This window comes from Ctenocephalides felis, unplaced genomic scaffold (genome assembly GCF_003426905.1).
Source record: "Ctenocephalides felis isolate EL2017-DRISC unplaced genomic scaffold, ASM342690v1 CF-g0.4_SCAFFOLD_03571, whole genome shotgun sequence".
Classification (NCBI taxonomy): Eukaryota; Metazoa; Arthropoda; class Insecta; order Siphonaptera; family Pulicidae; genus Ctenocephalides; species Ctenocephalides felis.
In genome coordinates this window covers 8489293-8516678 of record NW_020539725.1, presented here as the reverse complement: position 1 = coordinate 8516678, position 27386 = coordinate 8489293, and the positions used below count along the sequence as shown (strand labels likewise).

The following is a 27386-nucleotide window of genomic DNA, read 5'->3' as shown; positions in this document are numbered from 1 at the left end:
ATAAAAGCCAATAGATTATAATTCTATTTATGACTAAAAGTACTAAATAAATACATTTTCAAAAAGTTGTGTTTTCAGATAAACATTTAAAGCAAATCACCATTGAAGTAGAAAATTTGAAGAGTATTTTAAATCTCAAGGAGAAATTAATTGAAATAATAAATAATTAATATTGTCAAATTTCATATATTATTGGAATGCTAATGATATGATTTACGTAGCTGTAAACCAATTCCTTATGAATATAATATTCATTGTTTACTTAATAATCCAATAGAAATACTATAACTTGAGAGAATGCAGTTTTCCTTCATGAAATGTAAGTTGCATTTGCTTATCCTCTTATAATAATTGTTCAAAATATATACATTACATGTAGATATATCTGATGTAATAATCATTAACTGGGTTTATCTAAAACAGGCAATTCACAAATATTCATGCAGTTAATTCTTGTTTTAATAAATATTATAATATCAATATTTCTACCTTGAGGCTTCCAGCATTTCAACAAACAGTTTGTTCATGGAAATTTTTCCATCGTGATTGACTGCTGTCCAAAATTTCGAACTACGTAATCGGCTTGGCGCAATGTAGGCAGTATCAGTAATAAATTTTGTAGTTGTGACTGCGCATTACTTGAACTGAAAAATAAAAAAACAATGTAAGCTAAATAATTCTGCCTATGGTTCAAGAAAAAGCAATAGTTTTAACTATCATGATATGCTATAATAGCTTTTACAATAAAACATCGTTATTTAATTCAATCATAATTTCATAATCACCTGACTACGGAAACGCAATCACTGAGGGCATTAAGAATGACATCTCTAAATTTATGAAGAGCCATTGGTTCCTCTAATTTGGCGTCTGAATTGGCTAGGGCCAATGCTTTTAAAAGGTAATATTCTTCCTTAGTGCACGCTGTACGATGCAATCTTTCAACAACCTTTGCAGTCTGTGACAAAAAAGTAAGTTTAGTTAATATCAATTAAAATACCACAATTATGCGAAAAAATAGTTAGATTGTTAAGTATCATTTTGGTATTAGAATATATTATTTTGAATTTGTTTATTTATTTCTTTATAATGTACAAAACACAAAAAATCAAACAAGTTTTGATTGAAATCTACATAGTGTGAAGCAATGAATGTTGATAAACACATATAACAAATTTAGATCAATAATATTTCATAAAATTCTATTACGCAATTTAAAAAAAACAATCCTAAAGTTTATGATTCCTTTCTTAAACTATTTTTACATATTTATATATAATAATTTTTAATCTTAATAACGTTAATTATTATTTACATTAGTTTATTTAAATAGTATTTATGATGTGTTATTCCAATAATAGTAAATAATCCGAATCAATAATCAATATTTAATTAAATATCAGCTTCAAGGTAAGAATTATAACATTCTAGATCCTCCCCCCACGGAGTAATGCCTAACGGCGGTTTCCGTGGGTACCAGAGGCAAGGGCAAAGCGAAGGTGAGTCCGACATACCCAGACAAAACACCAGTCTGGGATGCATAAAGGCATTTTTTCGCTATACAACAAAACTATGTATCAGCTATTAAGTCTACAAATCAATATGCAACAAAATAATAATAATGATCTATATTCTATAAAAAAAATCATATACTGACTTGTTGATATAATTCTAGAGCATTACACTCTTTCGCACAACGCTCTTCCAATATGAAGTCGGTCGCGAATCTGAGAGATGGTGTTAAGTTGGCACCATTTGTTGCTACGGCTGCTGGATCGATCACTGTGCCGGAAGTCGTTACTGCAGGAAGAGACCGAAATGCTAACGTCAATGTGAGGAGCTCCACCCATGTCCCTTGTAGCAACCGCATTTGGTCGTTTAGCGGTAAGTCTGCAAATCCTATAAAAATATGTAATTAAATAAACCAAATTGTAATTTCAGTTCTATTTATTAACGTACATAATACAGACATCTGTTTGTGAACAAAGTAAAATAAAAGCAATTGTTAAAATATTGAAGTAAAAACATATAATATATAATGAATTATTGACTGCAGATAATCCAAAATTTTGACATTGAAAATTTTACATTACATTTTTACAAAAATCAATTGAATTCGAAAGCAATCTGCTATCAGTTGATTTGGAAAAAAACTTGTCAACTTATTAATGCAAATAGTGGTAATGGAATGAAGGGTAAGGGAATAATTTATTTGTGGTGGCTCTCACACCATGAACCAGCCTTCGGGCAGACTACCATTTATTATTATTATTATTTATAATGCTGCTTACAAAATGATTGCATCAAAATTTTGTAATTGAGTATTCACTTTTATATAAAGAACTAAATTTTCAGGGAAGTGCATATATTTAAAAAATATTAACTACAATTATAGGGCCCAGAAAAACTAGCAACGCGGTTGCTTTATAATTTAATTTAATTTTCTGACATTTGCTAACAGCATTCTGCTCTCGCACTATTAAAGTTTTATAAATAATAAATATAAAATTTTATTATACCTGGTATTTGTTTTGCCCATCCGATAACACAAACAAGCTCTCGATCATACAAATCTGAAAGAGCTGTCAATATATGCATTGCACAGTCTGTTGTCGTCATAATTGGGCCCATATGTAACAATTCAGGTTCACATGTTGATAGCACTTCTAAAATCTTAATATCTGAAATAGTATAATACAGATGAATTGTTTTCAGAGAATTGATTTATTTCTAAGAATTTTAAAAAAAATGTAAAGACATTTTTCAAATCAAGGCTCTATCAATAGTTTTTCATATCAATGGTAAATTGAAATTTTAATAAATACATTGACAAAATATAAATTTTGTTTTAAAATATTCAACATTTTGAATATATTAAATTCAGTAATAGTTGACTTTCGTTATAAAAGTTAACTCGATATCATAGACATATATAATTTGGTAATATGAAATTTTCAATAACAGTGGATATGAACATATATTGAAACTAATTTAAAAATTAAAATATATAGAATCCAAAAATGCCATATCCAAATATGAAGCATTAAAGACACTTTACAAATACAAATGATGGGTATAAGCCTTTTATATAAAACAGTTGCATACCTTCTAGGCTAATCTTTGTTTGTGGATATACAACTTGTAATTGATGAGGAGTATCTGGATTTCTTCGATATTTTTGTCGGCCACCTCTTACCCTGTCTAATCTAACTCCTTCTTTTAACATACCAGATGCTAAACATTTTTGAAATCGACATGCCTGACATGCTTTCCGCCTCCGTTTATTGATTTCACAATCTCCAACTGCCGGACAATTATACTCTATATTACCTGAAATAAATATAAACTCAAAATTACACCATTTTAACAAGCAAAAAGAATTAGTATTTTTTCAGTTTAATTGCTAATTGATTGAAAAAAATAAATGCTATACCCTGTATTGTTCTCTTGAAAAATGCTTTGCATGCCTCACATGAGGCAACGCCGTAATGGAATCCAGAGGCTATATCACCACACACAAGGCAAAGACGCCTTGGACTATCTTCTTTAATATCATCCTGTCAATTAAAAAAATCCAATAATCCCAACAGTGATTGATTATGAGTTGATATAATATTAAAATCGATTTATTATTTAGTAATTAACAAATAAATAATTACTAACGTTTGTCGTAATTTCTCCAATTGACGCCGTGGTTGAGCTGCAGAATTGTCTATCTGGACTACCCGGACTATTTGCTATTTGTAGAGATTTCGGGTCAACAACTTCAAAATGATCCGAAATTTCCATCTGAAATAATTAATAAAAAGTCGTACTTCATCATTACACTGTATTAGCAAAATTTACAAAAATCTAGACAATTATAATTGTCTCCATTTCCTCACCTTTATCACTTCTACATCGGAATACAGCGCTGTGCAGCATGTTGATCCTGGACTTTCTGCGGTCTGGTATATAATGCCTTCCGATAATTCTTTCTTGATTTGTCCAGAATTAGGTTGTCCGCCACTTCCTGCCACCACTGCGTCTGACATTATACACACCTGCAAAAATAAAATAAGCAGATTAATAAGATATTTTTATATTATATTATAATTGATATATGAATAAAATAACAGCGGAAGTAATAGTGCATGCACCTAATATTATACTAATAAGTATCACATATTTTCCGTCTAGATTTAAATGTTATTTTAATACAATTTTTTTAAATTTAGCTACGAGAGTGTATTCCCCAGGAGTGGCGCTGCTATACGAGCCAATAAACTGATTCACAAAATATTTTCATACTTCCAAGTCATTACCGATCAAAAATAAAAATTACACTTCTAAAAAGCTAAAACCACAATAATTAACGCTCAATTCTCAAATAATGAGTGGTAAATATTGAAGCAAAAGCCGACACATTCGATGTCGTCTATAGGTGACACTTGCACCCACAGCTCGTCAAGTGGATGTCGTCTATAGAAGTCGCTCGTAGCGAAAGAGTAGAAATATCTATAAATTACTCTGAAATTGTGCTCTACATGTTCTGAATATTAATATTTCAACAAAAATAATCAGCAATCAAAATTTAACACAATAATAAAAATAAATTTTCTTTTATTTCTAATTTTCCATCGATAATCGGTCAACTCAACTTTACAATATCCGTCCCATAACTTCATTATAATTTATCAGTTTCTATTCTATTTTTCTACTCATCTCGAGATTGAGTATATTTATAACTCCATATTTCATATTAATTCTCTCTTAAACTTTGTTAGTATAAGATACCAATCTTGGAAGATTTTTCCTTGACATATTTTAATGAATTGCATAAATTATAAGATTATTAATTGAGCAGTTGAAAATAAAAATATTTATGCGACAAACGGTTAAATATTGCATTATTATGTAAACGATAAAGATATCAATGGAAAAGAGGAAGAGATATCATCAGAATATTTGTCAGATATAAAACAAAATTTTTAAAATATACTGTTGAAAGAGAATTTTTTTCCTATATTTATCAGCATTCAGAGCTGTTGTGCTGACTTTGGAAAAGAAAGAATTTAGTGTTCTGTTTTATTATAAATTGTATTCAGTTATTGTTGTAGATAAATATTCACGCACAATCATAACTTAAGTATCAATTGCTATGCTGATTTTCTTTCCTGATTTTAATATTTTGAATATTTGAAACTAACATTATTAACTATTGAAATAAAAAAAAGAGTGCGCGTAAGGCTCACACGCGATTGAAGTAAAACAGTTTTGCTATCGTACGAGATGGCATTTAAGTTAAAAATAAATACATCATATAACAATTTTGAATAATGTTTCTTAGTAATATGGTAACACTCACGATGCACACATTTTTAATGTCAAACATTATACATGTTTATTTAATAATAAATTATAAATTGTATATTTTTAATAGTATAAAAATATTTATAATATTCGAAAACAATAATGAAATTAAAGTCATAATTCAAATACGACATGATCGGTTTGTCATTGTAATTACAAACTTGAACCTTAAAGGTTCAGCCTTGAACCTTGATTAATAAATTCTGCATAGATTTCCATTATGAAGTATTTCTGTATATACATGATACACAGCTAGAAAAACTATTGTCGTGATTGATTTCTTGTTTAGAGTGATGAATCTGAATATCAATTTATTCTTCATTATTTATAATTATTTATAAAAATATGCAACTTTGTAATATTTCACGTTCAGGACCAGTAAAATGAAATTGTAAGCTTTGACATTTGAAAGAGAACAGTTGTTTCACTTATCATGTGATTAAAATTAACATACATTCATTGACTTTTTTTGACTATTTCACTAGTGATAGAGTCTCATTCTTTGAGCAGGTGTAGTCTTGCCCATAAAATAATTTCTAAAAATGCATAGTAACCATGAACAATACAAATTATTTCAATAAACTTACGTTTCTCACAACGGCACAGATTTTTCACTTGTTTTATTATTTTCACTATATGCGGGAACATACTACGTATACGCATGCCATCAAATCAATCATACCCATGCGACGACGACCAATCACAATAGACCCGTATAGAAATGATATCATCAAGAGCGAATGACGAATCATTGGCACTCGACTCGAGCGTAACGCTCTTCCGTTGCATTTTCACAGATTTACACCCTTGTCGCGCCTAAAGAGTTTTACTTGAAAAATACATGACGATATTAAAAATTAAAAGTAGTCAAATCAAAAAATGTACTAAAATAAAGACAAATCAGAATGCTCATATCATCGAATTTTTAAAATACTCTAAAACTAATAATGGACGTGCAAGGACACAAAAAGTACAAATTAATAAATTTCACCGTTCACTTTTAATTTCATGAAATGCTATTCGCTGAATTGCCGAATCGAAATTTCGCACTTTTCAAATCAATTACGACTCTGGCGTAATTTAGCACATTTCAAAGTCAAGGCGATCTTAAAATACAGCAAGGCAAAAATATCAGAAAGTTCAGTCTAAAATTATGTTATGATAAATCATTTTGTATTGTATAACATAATGATAATAAAATTTTTGTGTATTGATACAAAAAATAAAGTTAGGTAAAAAATAGATTTTTTAGCAATAAATCTACCGCCAACTTTGGATAGGCGACTACCTATACCACCGCGCGGTCAAAATTACTAAAAAGTTATCTATTTTGTTATTAAATTCAAATAATGATTGAATTGTTGTTTAATGTAGTAAACAACAAATATACATATATTTTAATCATGAAAAAAAAATTAACCAAAAATCTAATTTTATACAGAATGTCATATGCATACAAAATATGCTTTATTCGGCTTTCTCATATTGTTTAAGTCGTAAGAGTCTTCAACAATGCATTCGAGTCCAAGCAATTTCTGTTCTGCAATCTTTCAGATGTGAGCCAGGCCTTTGATAGTTTTTGATAAGGTGTTGACAATGATCTCTTTCTTATCAAAGATTAGATTTCTACTTCCAAGTGGTTTTTATGATATTCTTAAATCTTATATCACAGATGGGAAATTCAAAGTCCGTGTCAACACTGAAACTTCAGCATCACTTCAGATTGAAGCAGGAGTTCCGCAAGGCAGCGTTTTGGTGCCATTTTTATATATACTCTTCACTATTAATTTTCAATCAATCACAACAAAAATATTCGATGATGACATTGGGGTTCTACACGAATGTGAAGCCATAGATGGATACACATTCCATCTATGGCTTCGAAAATTTTACATAGGCATCTAAACGTTATAGAGAACTGGACTAAAAATGGCAGATAAAAACTATCGAGAGCAAGTCTAACCACATAAGATTTACGCTTAATAAAACAACACGTCCAGTGCATTTTTTTGGCTAGGTGATACCAAATGCTGAATAAATTATTATTATTATTGCATACCTAAATATGCATCTAGACCGCAGACAAACATGGAAACACCACATCACAACAAAAACCAAAATTTTCAAATCCAGAGTTAGAAAACTTTGTTGGTTTTTCGGGCATAATTCAAAATTAGCACTCGGAATTAAAATCTTGATTTATAAAATGATAATTCCTATCTGGTCATACGGGATAGATCCTTGGGGGTGCTCTAGCAAATCTAATCTGGCATTGTTACAGCGGACCCAATCAAAACTACGTAGAATGATAACAGGTACATGGTACAAGAGCAATAAAACTCTGCATGATGATCTGAAGATGCTTTATAAAAACAAGATCCGCTAGTCATCATCACAAATTAGAAAATCACCCTAATTAACTCGTTGCTCCACTGCTCCTTACATAAGAAGTAAGAAAATTAAAAAATTATGGCCAATTAACTTGATCCAGTAAAATTGCATCTAATAGTAAATACCCGCTGGGGTAACTACTATCTATTATTATATTTAATTAATGTCAATCAAAATAACTCATAGGATGTAAATAATCTTCTAATTGTTATTGAAAAATATAGTCTGAAATGTACGCAATTACAAAACTTTATTTGACAAGTTTTAGCATTGCAAATGTGTTAGCATTTTTTCGGCTTCGGCTTACTTTTATACACTGTGAGTAATGAAATTTTATTTACACAAATTTATTCAAAATTTGCGAATAAATTCGTCAATGTTAGAACAACAAACCTTCAAATTGGACTTGAAGAATCTCTCATTTTGTCATTTCCGAAGTAAGAAAATCATTTTATATTTATTTTTGGCTTCACACGACAACCAGAACTTTATTCTGAATTCGTCTGGTATATTTGGTATATATGGAGTTAATCTGCACCTATATTTTGACGAAAAAACGGCTCCTGTAAAACATCACTTTCCACCAGTATTGACTGACCGCGGTAGGTAGTTAGGCCACATAACATTTTTTTCGGAAAATAGTAAAAATAACTCTAAGCAACGAATAAAACAAATTTTATTAATATATTCTAATAAATATCAAATGATTTTTAATGGTATTTTAATGTTTAAAAATGTCTAAGCTTTTCGAACAGTTTGAAAATAATCGATTTAACTGATACTGATAAGTTTAGTGTTAAATTACTCGATAATCGAGTCTTTGCGAATCTTACAATTTTGTAAAAGAAAGTGCAAGATTATTATAAACTAGTGGTGCGCATGGCATCGTGCCTTAAAGCAAATTGCTGGAACTTCTCGTGCCAAAAATTATTATTTTATTAAAAACGATTAACATTTTTGAAAAAAAATTACTTCGAAAAAATAGATTTTTGAGAAACTATAAGTTTGACAAACAATTACTTTTTTTAGAAAAAAAATTTTTTCTTTATTTTGACATATTTTGGAAATTCTGAACTTTTTTTCAAAGCAATCGTACTGCTTTAACTGCATTGAGACGGAACCCATATGAATGTAAATAAAATTTATACTTATTGTTAAAATCTCTATAAAATATCTGATAATTTGATGTGCATATGCCTAATGATCATTTTTGATCGCCAAATGGCATTTTTTTACTTTTTTCATTAGATGTTCGAAAACGCTAGACCTGCCTTCATGAGATCAATTCTTCATCTTGTCAATACAATAAAATGTTTTTAGAATTATTAAAATCGGACGCTCCGTTCTCTTAAAAACTGAGTTACCGTTTTTGGCACTTTCTGCCCCGTATCTTCGGAATGGCTAGAGCTGCCATCGCCAAAAACTAATCCGCCATCCGCTTCATCTGTGTTCCCGAAATCGTCGACGAAAATTTGTATCCGCACACACACACATACACGCACACATACACACACACACATACATCTATTCTTTCTAAGGTATGCCAAAATGTTCAGAAGGTTTTGAAACTAAAGATATATAAAAATTTTCATTTTCGATTTTTTTGCGATTACTATAACTTGCTCTACGGGAAGTTAAATTAAACTGAAAGTTCAATGTGCACATGTAAAATACTGAATTTTGATTGTATTTACAACCAAGCTGAACCAAGTTTTTCTCAAAATTCAAATGCTCAGAATATTTACAATCGAATATTTTTTAACCATATAAAACAGTTTATCAAGAAAAACATGGCAGAAGCAATATATTGAGTTTTTTCAAGGTATGCATTAATGATCATCAAACGGATGATATCAAACCAACTCTATTTTCGTTTTCTTTCCTTTTCAATAACTCGGGAAAGCGAAGTTCAATAACGGAGAGTAGACAGTATGGTGATAATTGAATTGTATTTTTGATCAGTTGAAAACATAGTAATAAATGAACTGATCAACAAACCAACTTTTCCTTTCTTTTCGTCGAATTTAGCTCATCGGCTGTATTTATAAATTCATTGAACGTCACAAGAAGAACACAGTGGGATGATGTTTCTTTACGGTGGCCTTGGCATAGCAGCCGAATTTTTTAAGTGTTTCACACAAACAGTGCAAATCTCAAATGTATTAGTGTGTTAATGTTCTATTAGTACAGAAGAAGCTTGTTTATATCGCGGATGCACTCAAACATATAAAGTCTATTACGCCATATGACAATAAAAGCACCTAGTATAGGAGCCAGACTCTCGGCGACTCCTCCAAGGAACATCCAGACTGATTATTTTTTTGCAACACATTAAAGAGCTATTAGAAGACAAACCAATATTTGTCTTTCTAACCTTTCTAACCCTTTGCCTTCGAACTGAATTTGGAGATGGGTATTGAACTACTCGGAATTAATATCTGTCAATGGAGAGCAGTAATACATAACATGCAAATTTTCGATGTATAAACAAGTTTTAGCAATTGTTTAGCAAACTTTAGATACATCATAATTCAAATACACTTATCTAATGATATGTTTTTATATAATTTTTTTTTTGATTACTGCATGCTGTATGAATGCTTATACGCAGACAAACGAGGGCAAGGAGTAACATATTTTAATTAGTAAATTTGACTAGAGTGATTTTTTGCTTCAAAGCCTCCCCCCAGAAGATCTACTTTTACTAAAATCTTGATACCAGTCACAAATTTCAAACTTTTTTCTGTACTTATTAATGTCTATAGAACTGGCTTAGAATAAAAATATATGCCCAGATGAGTAAATTTCAAAAACCTTAAAATACATTTGTTGAAAAAAACTAAGTAAAAACATTTGAAATACAAGTCAAAATAACGCAAAGTGTTACTATGCCAGATTTCTTTTATTTAGAAGTAAATCTATATTTTAGAAGTACTTCAAGTCGCTGCAATTGTAGTGCATGTTTGTTTTTTCGAAAAAAACTATTAAAGCATTAAGCAAGTTAAATGACAATTCCTAAAATTTCACCAACTTTAGTCAAGAAGAATTCTAGAAATTAGCATGTTAAAATTTGGACAAGATACTGTAAAGCATTTACACTTAATAAAATAAAAAATTTTTTCAGTGTTGTCTTGTTTTTTATTATTATTTTTATTCCCATAGAATTAATTATTGTAGTTATTTTAAATTTGAAAATTAGATTTCGAACAATATACAGAAAAAATAATAATAAATTTAAATTACATATGTTGACTATGCTAAATCTAACGTTTATTCTTTTAAGTCTTCTAGGGATCTTTGAGGAAAGCAGGTCTTTCGCAACTTGATTCGGGTGATTTTCCAATCTTGTCTTATATTTAGATATTTGGATGCAAGTCTTCTGATTTCTGTTACTTCTTCGTGGATCAATTTAGGGCATACTTAGGCGCCTCTAATATTTTTTTGAAACTTTTATTTTATGGCCTTTGCATAATGTTTATATTGATTTGACATTAGAAAAAGCCTTTCCCAAAATTTATCATTTCTTCGCACTGTCAACACAAGCAAAATGTTTTTTTGAATCATGTAAATCGAATGCTTCGTTCACTCAAAAACTACATTTTTTGCACATTAAACTTCGTAACTCCGAAACGGCTGGACCTGTCTTTGTCAAAATTTAATCAGCACGTCTTCTCATCATTACGAATTGAATGTTTCATGAATTATTCAAATCTGATGCTTAGTATTCTCAAAAACTTAATTTCCATTTTCTGCACTCTTTGCTTCCCCATAATTAAGAATCGAATGCTTTTTGAATTATTCAAATAGGTTGAATGGTGTTCCCAAAAACGTCAACGAAAAATTGTATCCACACATACATACATACGCACATACACACACGTCCATGTTTGTAAGGTATGCCAAAATGCTCAGAAACCTTTGAAACGTATAGATATGCAAACATTTTCATTTTCCATTTTTGGACGATTACAACCACTTACCCTCCGGGAAGTAAATTACTTCCTTAATATAGTGATGCTCATAATTACTCCAAAACAGTAAGCATGTAAGTATTGTGTCCAAAACAGAATCAACATATTTTTATTTACATTTTTTACAAACTTGCTAGCTCTTACTCTAATAAAAGGCACAACACTGCCCATATATAAATACATGCATGCACACACACAGGTTGTAACATTATGCTCGTCTGTCTGACTGGACCGACAAAACATCAAATTACTGAAATACGTTTGCCAGAACTTTTAATATGTAGTCTAACAGAAAATAGCTTCTAAAATATCATAAATTAGGCGAAAAGGCAGACATTAATCAATATCACATTACTTGGAAAATTGCAAGTCTTAACTAGTGGTGTATGACATTGTATTTTAACAAGAAATATAAAAAAATTGTTTCATAAACAAATTTCAGAAAAATAATTAATAAATATGCAACATTAAAAATCAGAAAAATAAATCAAAATGACCATTTTCGAACTTCTTTGCTCCCAAGAGCTCAAATGCTTCCAAATTGATAAAAAAAATCTCTGAAAGTTTTAGCTCTTAATATTAACGTTTAGATAGTGCGCAATTCAATCAAAGTTTTGTATGGAAATAGCATGGAAAGAAATTTTGAAAATTTAAAAAAAAAATTTAGGTATAACTTAGCGAAAAATGATTTCAAAGTGACAATTCGTGTCATCTTTTATTGAAAATTCGACGCTCTACAAAACAGATTTTTATAATTCGTTTTGTAGAGCGTCAAATTTTGAATATTCATTTGTTCGCTAAGTTATATTATATAATTTTGAAATTTTTTTCATGCTATTTCCATACAAAACTTTGATTTAATTGCACACTATCTAAAAGACAATATTAAGAGCTAAAACTTATAGAGGATTTGAGCCCCTGGAGCAAGGAAATTCGAAAATGTCCATATTAAGCACCACCCTAATGTATATATTATTAACCATATTTTTTAAGTCAAAACCAGGACAGCAATTTTTAGTTATGCTAATCCAAGACCAAGGATACAATAAAAAAATGTTTTTTAAATAAATCATTTGTTTAAATCAGAATTGCGAACTTTCAGTAAGAACTTTACATAATTATAAGAACCCGATTACATGTAATACTTTTATATCCATGATTAATATAATATAATATAACATAATCTTATATTTTTCGATCTATATTTTTTTTCGTTTTCAAACCTATAAAATTCTATTCAATTTCTTCATAATTAATTTAAAATTATTAGCACTTGTTCGTTTATTTTCAAAATTTTCATAAATTTACGATCCGGGACAAAAGGTCTAAATCCGGGACAAAAATCGCTTTTAGAAAAACCCGGGATACAAGGTGGAAAATCGGGACTGTTCTGGCCAAACCGAGACTTATGGTCACCTTGTACTAATATTATATTATATACTTATCACTGTCATTCTAGTCATTTTTTAAACTTGATCTTTATCATTTTCAACTTTATATGCGAAGCAAAATTTCATTTATAGTAGTAGAGAACCTTAAGTTCGTTAAAAAACAACTGGACTGGATAAAATTTCTCGATTCATAGGTCAGATAGTCAGATAAATAGATAAAAATTTTGTTATAAACAGATGAATATTTTTAGATTGGATTAACATACTTTTATACGTAACACAGTTTACAATTTCCCAAATTTTGTATTTGAGTATAAAAATCTCCACTTTATTACTTTGAAAACATTACAGTGAGAATATTTATAAATCCTGTTACACTAGTTCATAACTTTATTTGTGAAACAAGTTTTGACCTAGGTTTACGGCAGGTGGTTCACATTCTTTCTTGTACCTTTAAGGAATTAATCGTATTAATACGTTTTTTATTGTAATGATCTACAGATTCTCTATACGCTCATACGTATGCATACAAATAGAAGGGTAAGGGAGAGAAAGAAATACCTACGTTTTGTTACAAATAATAGTAATATACTTATATAATACTGTGAGAAGCTATTCAAGTAAAAATGTTTATTACTAATTGCTCCTTATTTTAATTATTCGTATATTACTTCCTTTTTGAACTAATACGAGTAAAGTTCTAATATTTATAAAATATAATTGAAAGACATTTGTAAAATTGTAAACTAGTTGTAATTAGCATTTGACGTCAAGTCAACTGTAATCAGTAGCTACCTACAAAACACCATAAACATATGCTTCAGCATAGATTCTAATTAGAATTAGCTGACAGCGAAATTCTAAACTTTGATGATTTTTCACAAGTCGAATCTATCGTCATACAAAGTTTGAAAATCGTCAAAACAATTTTCTTAACATAATCAACCCGATTTCCAATCAATATATTTCGAACAATTTTTTAATATTTAAAATCGGTTAAAAATTGTGGACAAACAAATTTCTTCGCCTATCCTCGCGCAAAATCAACGATGTCCCTTATCGAGATACATCGAATGGCTTTAAATTTTTGAAATCGGTCTAAACGTTTTTGAGTAAACGTCGACGAAAGGTTTTTGACTTTTAGACTTTTGACCATCTTATTCGATTCAGAATGACTCTAAACGTCAAAAAAAACATAAAATTGGGCAATTCAAGTTTTTCGCGAAAACATAAACTTCTCCTTCGCGAAGTTAAAAGGACGAATTTGTATTTGAATAAATAATATGTGAAAAACTTATGTAGAATGTATAAATACAAATGTAGTTTCTTTCAAAAATGTTTGGCGCATCATTGGTATTAAAAATTTGTAATTTGTATTTGGTACTTATCGACATCTGTTATATGAATAAATAGTAATATTTCATTATAAAAATATTAGCATTAGAATTTTTTTACTAAAAAACAATTATATATATGAAATATGCAGTGAATATAAACTAATATTAATATAGGATTTATATAAATTGAGTTTATTTTTTGCTAAATTAGTTTTATCATAATTTTTATAATCTATATTTTCAAAAAAAATATTTAAATAACAGTAATTTTGGAGGTAAAAAGTTTTCGGTAAATATTTAATTAGATGAAGTAAAGTAAAAACTAGTGGTGTATGGCATCGTGCTTTAAGGCAAATTGCTGGATCTTTCAGTATCGTAACGAAATGATCAAGGAATATTAAATGTTTTCAAATAAATTTGATTAATATGAATACTGTAACATTGTCTAACACACATAAGAATTATATAAACTGAATTACAAAGTTAAAATTATTTATTTAAAATATATAAGAGAGCTTTAGAACTTTAGCCAAAATTTAAATTAAAATCTGGTTTATTTTCAATATACAAAAAAAAATCGTAAAAAAAAAATTTTGTCAGAGACAATTGCCAACTCAGACAGAATGGTTTTTGGATCATTCAAATCGAATACTATGCTCTCTCAAAAACTGCCATTTTTTGCACATTTAGCTTTGTATCTCCGAAATGACCGGGCATGCCTTTGCCAAAATCTAATCATCACTTTTACCCATCATTACGAATCGAATGTTTTTTAGATCTTAACTTACTCTTAAAAAAAATTATTGTAGCGCAGTTGCGTTTTATTAGATGTAATACAAAATGTAAAATAATATGAACAGATGTTTTTGTTATATATTAATTGCATTTAAGGTGTTGCAAATTTCCTAATTATAAGGTAAAATATAGGAAAAAATAGTATTCATAACTATTCATAAACATTTATTGATTGTAAACAATCACCGTCTTTGACAAATGAACATCCCCGCCTCTTGTCCTAGCTAATAATTAATTGGCGAATAATCATAATCAAATAATTTACTACAAACGCAGCAAAGTATAATTGTCAGGTATAGTACCACATATTTCAACACTCGGATGTATTTCTTAAAGCATAGAAGAAGTGTAATAAAGCACTTACAATATATAAAAACGTATAGTATGTAACACGTATAATATATAAAAATATGCACAATGTATATCGTCAAGTTCAAGGTTGCGCCAAACACAATCTCCTGCTTGAAACACAGGAACCGAAAAATATATCGCAGAGATAATTATTTTCCTTTACATATAAAGTCTTGCAAATATTTATTCAAGATAAAACCGTAAAATATTTATTGACTCTCTTTTCTTCAAGTGGAAACTTTATACTTTTATTAAATATTTCAAGAATATCAACAATATAATTTTGTATAATAATGAAAAAATTAAACTAGTGGGGTGGGTGGCATCGTGCCTTAAGGCAAATTGCTGGAACTTCCCATACCGTAACGAAATGTTCGAGGATTACTGAATGATTTCAAATAGATTATTATAAATATTGTAACATTGTCTAATATTTATAAATATTATATAAACTGAATTGCAGAGTTGAAATTATTTGTAAAGTATATTAGAACTATAGTCAGAATTAAAAATAAATATTTTCGATATACAAAAAACTAAAAAACTAAAAAAAAAAAAAAAAGAAAGGGACTATTTTTTTTCCAAAATCGATTATTTTGTTAAGACAAGCAGAAAGTTCTTTGAATCATTTAAATCGGGCGCTTAGTTCTCTCAAAAACTGCCATTTTTTACATATTTAGCTCCGTATCTTCAAAATGGCTGGGTCTGCCTTTGCCAAAAACTAATAAACACTTCTCCCAATCATTACTAATTGAATGTTTTTTACATCATTCTAATCGGATACTCCGTTCTCTCAAAAATACGATTTCTATTTTCTGCACTCTTTGCTCCGTATCTCCGAAACGGCTGGACCTGCCTTTGCCAAAAACTAATCAGCTCTTTTCCCTATCAATAGGAATTGGATGTTTTTCGAACCATTCAAATCGGTTGATCCGTGCGCCCTAAAACGTGACGGGAAATTTGTATCCACACATACATACACACACACACACACACACACACACATCCATTTTTTCTGAGGTATGCCAAAACGTTCAGAAACCTTCAAAACGTCGAGAAATGTAAAAATTTTCAATTCCGATTTTCGGCCCATTACAATAACTTACCCTACGGGAAGTTAATAAACATGCACTTATGATATGCATGCGATATTATTTGCCTGAAATTATTTTTATTATTATTGATTACAGCTTGGTCATGAGTAAATAAATTAATTAATCAAATAATAAAGATATGTTAAAAGTATTTTGGTATGCAGTACAATGAAAATAAAGGATAGATTTTCCAACAAAATGCAAATTCATATGAAATATAAAATGATTTAATTTATCGAAGAAAAAGTTGATTTTTGCCAGAAAATCTGTTTTGTTTCTTTTAAATTTTTTCGACATTTAAAGTCATTCTGAATCGTTTGACACCAAAGTAAAAAGTGAAAACTTGATTTTCGAAATATACAGTTGAAAATTTTATGTCAATCGCTAAATGTTTTATTATTTAAGCCCATTGTAATTTACAACTACCGTAGTTTCACATTTGTTTTTTATTAATATTATATAGTAATTTTTACCCCTGTCCTAAAATGAACAACAAGAAAAAACGCAAAAGAAAAAAAATACTTTAAAATAGATATTGAAAATTGGCGTATGAAATTTTTTTTTATTCTTGCCCTAGTAGTCTTGTAGGTGATAGTACACTGGCAATTGTCTGAATATGTTCGTATTTCATCGTTTATTGTGGTTATTTTGTTAAATTTATAATTCAACAAAAAGTCTTACTCCTAGAAAACTTGACGCCATTGTGTCAATATATTTGACTGAGGCCATAGAAATGTTATTTACGATTCCAAAGCTTAAATGAACAAAATTAATAAAAATTAATGACAGCTATAAGTTGCATTTAAAAGCTCATAATTTTAAAACTACGTGAAATATTTTTTTTCTAATTTTTCTCATGACAGTAATGACCAATACTATCAACCCGTTTTGGTTTGACGTTGAGTTCTGGGACCCTGTTTATATGTATATATATATATATATATATATATATATATATATATATATATATATATATATATATATTATATATTATATTTTGATAGTTTTTTTGTCATTAAAATATATTTGGAAATACTGTACAAAACTTGTTTGAAGTTTTTTTTATCTAAAAATACTTCCAAATTTTATATTTATTTTTATTTTTTTAAGTTTTGCGCTTTTATCCTGGTAGTATGTATATTTCTTCTCTGTTTCATTATTTTGTATTTTAGATTACTGAATGACACACATCAAATGTCGAAACGTATACATAATAATAAAATATTTTTTTGATCATAACTATTTTTTTTATTTCGACGAATGGGCTGCTGATTAGTTTCAAATATGTTTCAACGTCGAAAAAACTATTAAGATATATAAGATATTCCTAGGTGTGAGTTCAAATCTCGCTATGAATCGGGCAGCAGCGATGTCTATTTTCACTTGAAAATATAGATCACAAATATGTTTCCAATAGCCTATTTCGGACACTGCGATGTGAAATGGCAACGGGAAATCTTTCACACTATTCTTCCCTGAATCGAGTTGGAGTTTAGTTTACTCAGCTCGCAGATCTGCCTAGGGCAGTTCTACCCAATATTGCATATATATAATATAACCCCACCATTTCATTTATGTTGATCGACCAAATTTTATCGGGAGATACGACATAATTAAATAAAATCATACCTAATTTGAATAACTTTATCACATCGAGAGAATAATAAAAAAAAAGTACCACAGCCCTTGCTTTCCACCTATATTGTGTGACGACATCCAAGATGGAGGCGAAGGATGAAATTTGACCTTGATTCAGTTCCTGTCGCGTGTTGCCCTAATTGAATTCGGTGAATATTGTTCATAGAATCAATTGAATTACTTCGGCATACTTAAGTAATTCTTATGTATAAGTAAAGAAAGTACTAATTAAAATTATTAAGTTATTGCCATTGTATTCAAGTACCGATATAAATGACGAAATAAAGTTATATGTTGATTCATGAAAGAGAGTAAGAAAAGTCTGGCTGAACGACTAATTGTGGTACTAATTCAGTATTTACTTGAACTCGAGTATCATATTATAAACAAATTAAGCAAAAGAAATTTTAGGAGACAAAATGGTACATAATGGACAAAATGAAAGAGTAGCTTTATTTAAAAAGTGGCTAGTTTTATTAACGTTTCCGCGATTGTGTAACATGAAAAAAGCAATAATAACAATCGTGTCAGACGTTGAGGATTATTGCCACAGTATTGCCGCAGTAATCAGTTCAAAAGGTGTATCTCGTCTTAAAAAGTTAATTTCGTGGTTGGTTTTATCATTTGGTTGGTTCATTTTTTGGAGACCTATTTATTGACATTTGTATTTATTTCAATTAAAATCAATTAACTCATGCTAGTATTAGTGACTCTGATCAATTTTATTGCATTAATCAGATGTTTGATGGCATTTGTAATAATTATTCATTAACTTCCCCTAGGGTATGTTATAATAATCACAAAAAAATGAATATTTTAACATATCTTTACGTTTCTAAGGTTTCTTTTGCAATACCTTAAAAAAATGGATGTATGTGTGCGGATAAAAATTTTCGTCGACGATTTCGGGAACACGGATCAACCGATTTGAATAAATGAAAAAATATTCGATTCGTAGGTATGGAGCGCAAAGGGTGTAAAAATGGTTATGTAGTTTTTGAAAGAATGGATCATCCGATTAGATTAATTCGAAAAACAGTTTGCTTGTGTAGACGGTGTGAAAAAAATGCTTTTACAGATAATTTTATAATTCTCAAAATTTAAAAAAAAAATCAAAATTTTCAAAAAAAATTCAAATTCAAAAATTTAATTTTCGAAATTTTCCATATTTTTCAAAAAATATCAAAATTTTTCAAAAGAACGATTTTCCACAAAAAATTTCAAAATATTTCGAAATACGGACCGAGGCAAGGTTTTTTTTATTTCATAAATTCATTTTTTTCTTATTTTTCTTGAAAAATATCTAAAATTATTCGGATTTTAATTTTAATTCAGGCTAAAAACATTTAAAATTTGTTTCATAGCCAAGTTAGTTATATAAAATAATTATTTTCAGTTTTTTATTGTATTTTCTTTCTAAAATATTTGTACGTGTCCTACTGCAGATGATCGAATCAGGTCTCGAAATGTAAACTAGAGTAACTATAATCACTTCTAAATTACATATCTTTGTTTTAGAAAGAAATTTGCAACTTTATTGTAATTTTAAGCTTTAATATCAATATATAAAACAACAATTCTCAAGAAATTTTTAATGAAAATATATATACTCTACAAAAAATTCTATAATAAATAATTTACTTATTTTACAAATTACCGCAAAAAAACTTTGTCTCGAACTAGAAGGACAACTAAAATCGCAAAAATGTCAATTACCTAATCGCATGCGGAATTTTATTTATATTTGTTGATACAAATTAATTCAATTTTGATTTGATTGGTTTTGAATGCTGTATCTGAAAATGGTTACATTATTTAAAGTATTTAATGAAAAAGCGCACTTGATAATGACATATTTGAATTAAAGAAAGTATAAACTTATATTTTGACAGATTTTCAGAATTAGTTTTCTTTGTTTTATATATTTATTTAAAAATTGACTAGCTGTAAGTGGAATCTGTCTTAAGGCAATTAAGGCATCGTGCCTTAAGGCAAATTGCTGGAACTTCCCGTACCAAATATTATTATTTTTTCAAAAACGATTAACCTTTTTGAAAAAAATTTACTTCGAAAAAAAATAGATTGTTGACAAACTAGGAATTTGATAAAAAATTACTTTTTTGACAAAAAAAATTTTTTTTGGAAAAAAAATGTTTTCTTTATTTTGACATATTTTGGAAATTCTGAACTTTTTTTCAAAGCAATTGTACTGCATAGAGACAAAAATATCGAAGCGCGTAAGCGCCGCCGTCTAATGGATAAGCATTGGTACGGAACCCATAGGAATGCAAACAAAATTTATACTTATTGTTAAAATCTCTATAAAATATCTGATAATTTGATGTGCATATGTCTAATGATCATTTTTGACCGCCAAATGGCTCATTTTTTTTCTTTTTCCTCCATATCTCCAAAGTCGTTCAACCTGCCTTTCCAAAAATTTGAACAGTTCTTCATTTAGTCAATACAAATAAAATGTTTTTTGAATTATTCGAATCGGACGCTCCGTTCTCTTAAAAACTGAGTTACCGTTTTCGGCACTTTTTGCCCCGTCTCTTCGGAACGGCTAGACCTGCCTGCCCCAAAACTAATCAGCACGTCTCCTTATCAATACGAATCGAATGTTTTATGAATTATTTAAATCGGTTGATCCATGTTCCCCTAACGGTCGATCCAACGGGAAGTTAATAAGAACGACAATTATTTAAATCTGATCGCAAATTTTCAAAGACAATGGCTGGGTGAATTCTAAACGTGGGTTGGTACATTTTTGAATAAAAACTACAGATTAATTCAATTCGCTTTAAGTTACAGATTTTGCTATTCTCTTCATGTTTCAATATAAATAAAAATTCATCTTTCAATATAAATAATTTTTTTAAAGTAATATTATAACCATATATTATATTAAAATTAATAATTAGTTATATAATAGTGCAGATATTTTTATAATCTTTCTTATGATAAACCACAAATAAAATGCTATAGCAAATACATTTAACAAATATAAATATTTATTTGTAATACCGACTTCGGAATGCGATTATCTGTCATCATATCTTATCCCTTTAATGAACAAATAGTTAATTTCAAATATATGATTCACAAAGATAAATAGAGAAAGTAGGCATAGAAATGAATTCCAATGTTATAATGTATTTCAAAAGCATCAAATACATTTGATAATGGATATATTTCAAAATATTTACTTTTCTAGGCAAGTATATAAAATATAATTAAAATAGTAATAATTATATTCAAAGACAACTTGAAGACGAAGTGTGGTGTATACATGAAATGTTAAAAATATTAATATTATCACGTTTTTTAATTATAATTTACTTTCTTAAGAAAGTGAAGATCATTAATTTCAAATCTCCTTCCATTGTGTAGTAATAATTTTTAAACCGTTTGTTTTTCAAATTATGCATTACCCGCGTCAATATATTTACTTTTTACAGAATACGTGATTTTTTAATGACTATTTATATACTTGATTATTAGGTCTATTTGAAGCTTTTAGCACATTTCATCTTATGTTAATATTATAATTTTTTGTTTATACGTCAGGACCAGATGACATAAATAAACTTATGAATATCAAATTTTGTTAAACTTTATCATTGCTATTGAAGGAATGTAATTATACAAATCAAATAATTTTTATTAAATAGGTTAGGAAATGTATACCGGGTAATATATTTGCTTAAAAAATAATATCGCCTATCTGTGATTAAATATGGTAAAGAAGTGTACCGAAAATTAATATCAAAATTGATGCATATGAACATATGCAAATATATGTCTTTATGTATGTATAGTAATACATAGCAAACCGGGCGAACTCCGTTTCCCCATTAGATGGTTTCATTTTGTGTAACATTTCGTTTGGTGATTAAAAGTTGAAGAAAAAAATTGCCTGCTGTTGAAATTATTGTCTAACAGCTATCTGTTTTCAAAAAAAACTAATCGTTATAAATGAGCAATCTAAAAAATATTTAATGGACGGTGAAATAAAACTTTAACCCTTTTATAGTGGATTAGTGCTTAAAGCTATAAGATTCAGCTATTCAATCAAAAGGCCCAGGTTCGAAACACCCTTCGGACAGCCTGATGTCAAGCAATAGAGACAAGGGTTTTCGCTTGGAAATATTGAAAATAGCTCTTACCCAGCAGTGCTGCATCAATAAAAAATCGTTACATAGAGATAGGACAACTGTTTGTGTTTCCAACTATAAAATTGAAGTTGTTAGTTAAGTCAAATCATCATAACAACTTATAGGACTCTTTAAATTTCCGGTGGGTTCTGATGAGTGTTTAAATAATTCATTAAAATAAATCCTTTTAATGTTGACTCAACGTCAATTTGGAAAACTAACTGTCTTTTAAAACTTGTAAAATAAACAATAAAATCTAGACAATATTTTTATTTTGGGTAGATCGGTACACTCGGCATGTCGTATACACATACACTCATATATTTGTATATATATATATATATCAACTTCCCGTAGGGTAGTTAATGACTACCCATTTCGACCCATTACTATAACTACTAGTTATAGTAATCGGCCGAAAATCGAAAATGAAAATTTTTGCATATCTTCACGTTTTGAAGGTTTCTAAACATTTTGGCATACCTCAGAAAAAATGGATGTGTGTGTGTTTTGTCTGTCCACGTTTTCGGGCGCACGCATCAACCGATTTGAATGGTTCAAAAAAACATTCGATTCCTATTGATAGGGAGATGTGCTGATTAGTTTTTCGCAAAGACAGGTCCAGCCGTTGCGGAGATACAGAGCAAAGAGTGCAGAAAACAGAAATCGAGTTTTTGAGAGAATGGAGCATTTGATTTGAATGATCTAAAGAACATTAAACTCGTAATGATGGGGAAAAGTGATGATTAAGATAAAGATACGAGGCTAAATGTACAAAATTGCAGTTCTTGAGGGAACTAAACGTCCGATTTGAATGATTCAAAAAACTTTCTGCTTGTGTTGGCAAATAAATTGTTTTTGGAAAAAAAATATTTTAATTTTTTTTTTTTTTTTTTTAAATTTTGTATATCAAAACCACTTCAGGTTTGAATTTTAATTCCTGCTAAAGTTCTAAAGCTAACTTATATATTTTAAATAAATAATTTCAACTTTGCAATTCAGTTTATATAATTGTTATAAATATTAGACAATGTTATAGTATTTATAATAAGCTATTCGAAAACGTTTAATATTCCTCGAACATGCCATACACAACTAGTTTATTTTATAAATCGACATTATTAAATAATAATTTTACATCAAACTATTCAGCGTCGATTATATATAGGTCATTATTTGGACAGTAGCAGTTAAAAACAGAATTTTATCGAAATGACTAATTAAATTAATCTCACTGAAAACTCTGTAGCAATAGATTTGTTTAGCGATGTAATAAGCCTTCATCGCATGCGTCAATACGCCGTATGCAATAGGTCATTTGAGATCAATGTTAAAAAAATTAAAAACATTATATGTAAAATTTATCAGATCATAATTATATTCCGAATGTAGAAAAACTTTTGCAATTGTACAAAAAGTAGAAAAAAAAGCGGAGAAAAATGGTAAATTAACTTTGAACGAAATAAATATTATTAACATAGGTCTGTACACACCTGTCGATATTTGAAATACATTTATAAACAAGAACTACTTATTAAAATGAAAATATTTATAAAAAAAAGGTTAATATACAGCAAAAACTCGATTAACCGGACTAATTGTTATCTATAGGCATTCGGATAATCAAACATGCAGATAATCGAATGTATGAAGAATAATACTGTATATTTATTGAAAATATACAAATACATACATAGATATCAACGAAAATGAAGTTTATTAAGAAATTAACACTTTCTTATGTATGATACATACATATAGTTTCTTAAATTCATTACAAACGTTTACATTTCAAACGGATAATCGTATATTCGTATAACCGAGGTCCGGATAAACGAGTTTCTACAGTACATAAATCATATTATGTACTGCATATTATGCATTTTCATATTTTTTTGTTTTTATGTTAAGTGTATGGCATTGTGCCTTAAGGCAAATTGCGGAAATTTTCCGATCCGTAATGAAATGAAAATATTCGAGATAATTAAATGTTTTCAAATATATTATTATAAATACTGTAACTTTCATTGTTGGTATTTCATAGACAAAATAGATGAGCTTATAAACTGGACGATGGTTTTTATATAAATTTACATAAAAAGTAAATAAACAAAACTTAATGAAACGGAGCTTAGAATAAAGGATCTGAATAAAGGAACTGAATTGCAAAGTTTAAGTTATTTATTTCAAGTATTATAAGTAAACTTTGGAATTTTAGCTAAAATTAAAATTAAAATCGGAATTATTTTCTATATTTAAAAAAAAAAAATTGGAAATAAAATATTTTTTGCTTTCCCCATTAATCATTTCGTCAATACAAGCAGAAGGTTTACGGAATCATTCAAATCGGATGCTTCGTTCTCTCAAAAACTCCCATTTTTTGCACATTTAGCTTAGTATCTCCGAAACGGCTTGACCTGTCTTTGTCTAAAACTAATAACCACTTCTCTCAAACATTACGAATTGAATGTTTTTTAATCATTCAAATCGGATGCTCCTTACTCTCAAAAATCGATTTCTATTTTCTGCACTCTTTGCTTCGTATCTCCGAAACGTCCCCTGATCAATAGGAATCGAATGGTTTTTGAATAATTCAAATCAGATGACTGGTGCTCCCTTAAACTTCGACAAAAAATTGTATCCATACATACATACATACTGCATACACCCATACATACATCTATTTTTTCTAAGGTATGCCTAAATGTTCAGAAACCTCCAAAACGCAAAAAGATAAGCAAAAAATTTCATTTCCGATTTTTGGCTCATTACCTACTCTAACTTATCCTACGGGAAGTTAATTAAGTAAAAAATCCTAAACAACACAAACAGATGGATTTTAAATATTAGGAATACCACGTTCTAAGATCACTAAAGTTCAAGAAATAAAGAACGATTGAAAGACTTAAAATATAAATACAAATAAAAGCTGCTTGCCTTATAAAGAAAAACAAAAGTGGTGAATGATTATTTTAATTTCTCGTATTAATTACCTGCATAAGATAAAAATAATCCAAGTGTGTAAATAAAATACGCATGTCCTGATTGAAGGAAAATATTAATTAATTAATTATCAATAATGTGATTGAATAAATACATACATGACCAATTATAATGACCAAATTATATTGTGAAGGCCAAACCAATTATATCACAACAAATAACAAATATCAAATGAACAATTATCTGACTATGTTCAGTAAAACTCTGCTCAGCAAAAAAATGTATTAGTTTATACTTTTACTTCTAAATTAGTTTAAAAAAGGGAGTAAAGTATTGAGAATTGAATTCTGGTTTCAACTTAATAATTATACTCATCATCAGTTTGAGCCAATCAGGACCACCAATGTCATGATTCAAGAGCTCCTTAGTGGAATAGCAAGAGTCATATGGAGATCATACTTTTGATTGAATTCCAGAATTTGCGAGATATACTTCTAACTTGCATCTAATGCTCAAAACCTCGGACAAAACTAAATAACACAAATCGACTGGCATACTGACATCCGACATTATAGCAATTTTGCGAATTTCAAAAATAATTATCGTTAGTTTTGTCGATATTTTCATCAAGAAAATCTCGATCCGTCATCGTCTTCTCGGCCATCTTGCAAGAGCTTATAGTGGAATAACTTTACACAAATGTAAATATATTAAGTATTTTCTAAAACTTGATTCTCTGAAAAATAAAATATCCGCGAAGCACAAAAATTAAGCCTACCTTTTTATCTGCTATCAAAATGCGTACATATTTTCGGAGCACGTGTGCTAACAAAAAAACAACCAAAAATTGACGATAAACTGAACCATATTATCACCATTTTTTTAACTCTCACCAATTACTTTTGTCAACTCGTTCGACAAATAACTATTTATATTTATGCTTATCCAAGTATTTTTAGCCTAATTCTTAGATTATGGTAAATCGAATTGATCTTAGATTGGAAAATTTATCATTTTAAATTAAGTTGAATTATTGATACTGGTTACAACAATTTTTACTTATCATACTAGAAGGGTCTTGTCACGTTTTTCACTTTCTAGTCATTTCAAAATCATCTTAATAATATTACATTAGTTCAACTAAAACAATTTCATTTCAATTCAATAAAACGCTTTTTGTTAGTAATGATATTCATTTATAACTATCATAGAAAATTTGACTTGATTTATAGAACATTTGATCACGAAATATGTAAAATGAGGTGAAGTTTATATACTTGATCAGTTTTTCTGTGTTTTATTTGTACCCATTTACTTGTAATATTAATATCTAACAATGAAAACAATAATTTACCATATCGTCCATCCAGGAATCCATTTCATCCGACATTCTGTGCCCCTTCGGGGCTATTCCTTAAAAATACACAGACCTTTTAATTACATTGCAAACACTACTTTTCAGATCACAGCGTGTTTTTGAAAATTTCAGATATCACACGTTGTTAACAAAAAAAAACTTCAAAAAGTTTACACAAAATTTAAATAAAATTAGTCACTATACTTGATATACAGTAATTTTTTATCAGATTTTATTTATTTTCTAAATTTAATTTTTGAAAAGAGCACTTTACGTAACCTATAGAATAAATAATAACAAATCATTCAAAATCGGCGCGCGTTTCCGAGGTCCGTCGCGCTGGAAGCACGCAGCAGCACTGTCGCAATTTCCTAGGAACCAGACACTATTCGTCTCACTCTATCGCTGATGCCGAACCGATAATAAATCCTATACGTTTCTCTTTCGTACATATTTTGCCGAAACGAACAGAAATGCATGCGTGTTTTGTATTGTCTATTGTGCAAAGGTTCTTAAACGTTTTAGAGAGGGAATATTGTAATAATATTGCTGAAACACTCAAACTTCATTCGAAAATTCTAACGATAAAGTTTTTCCAACAAAACTTGT

General features: G+C 29.0%; 1 pseudogene; it reads right to left on the bottom strand.

The window, feature by feature from the left end:
• Positions 1–410: 410 nt before the first annotated feature.
• Positions 411–26918, bottom strand: LOC113384694 (annotated as a pseudogene).
• Positions 26919–27386: the final 468 nt, after the last annotated feature.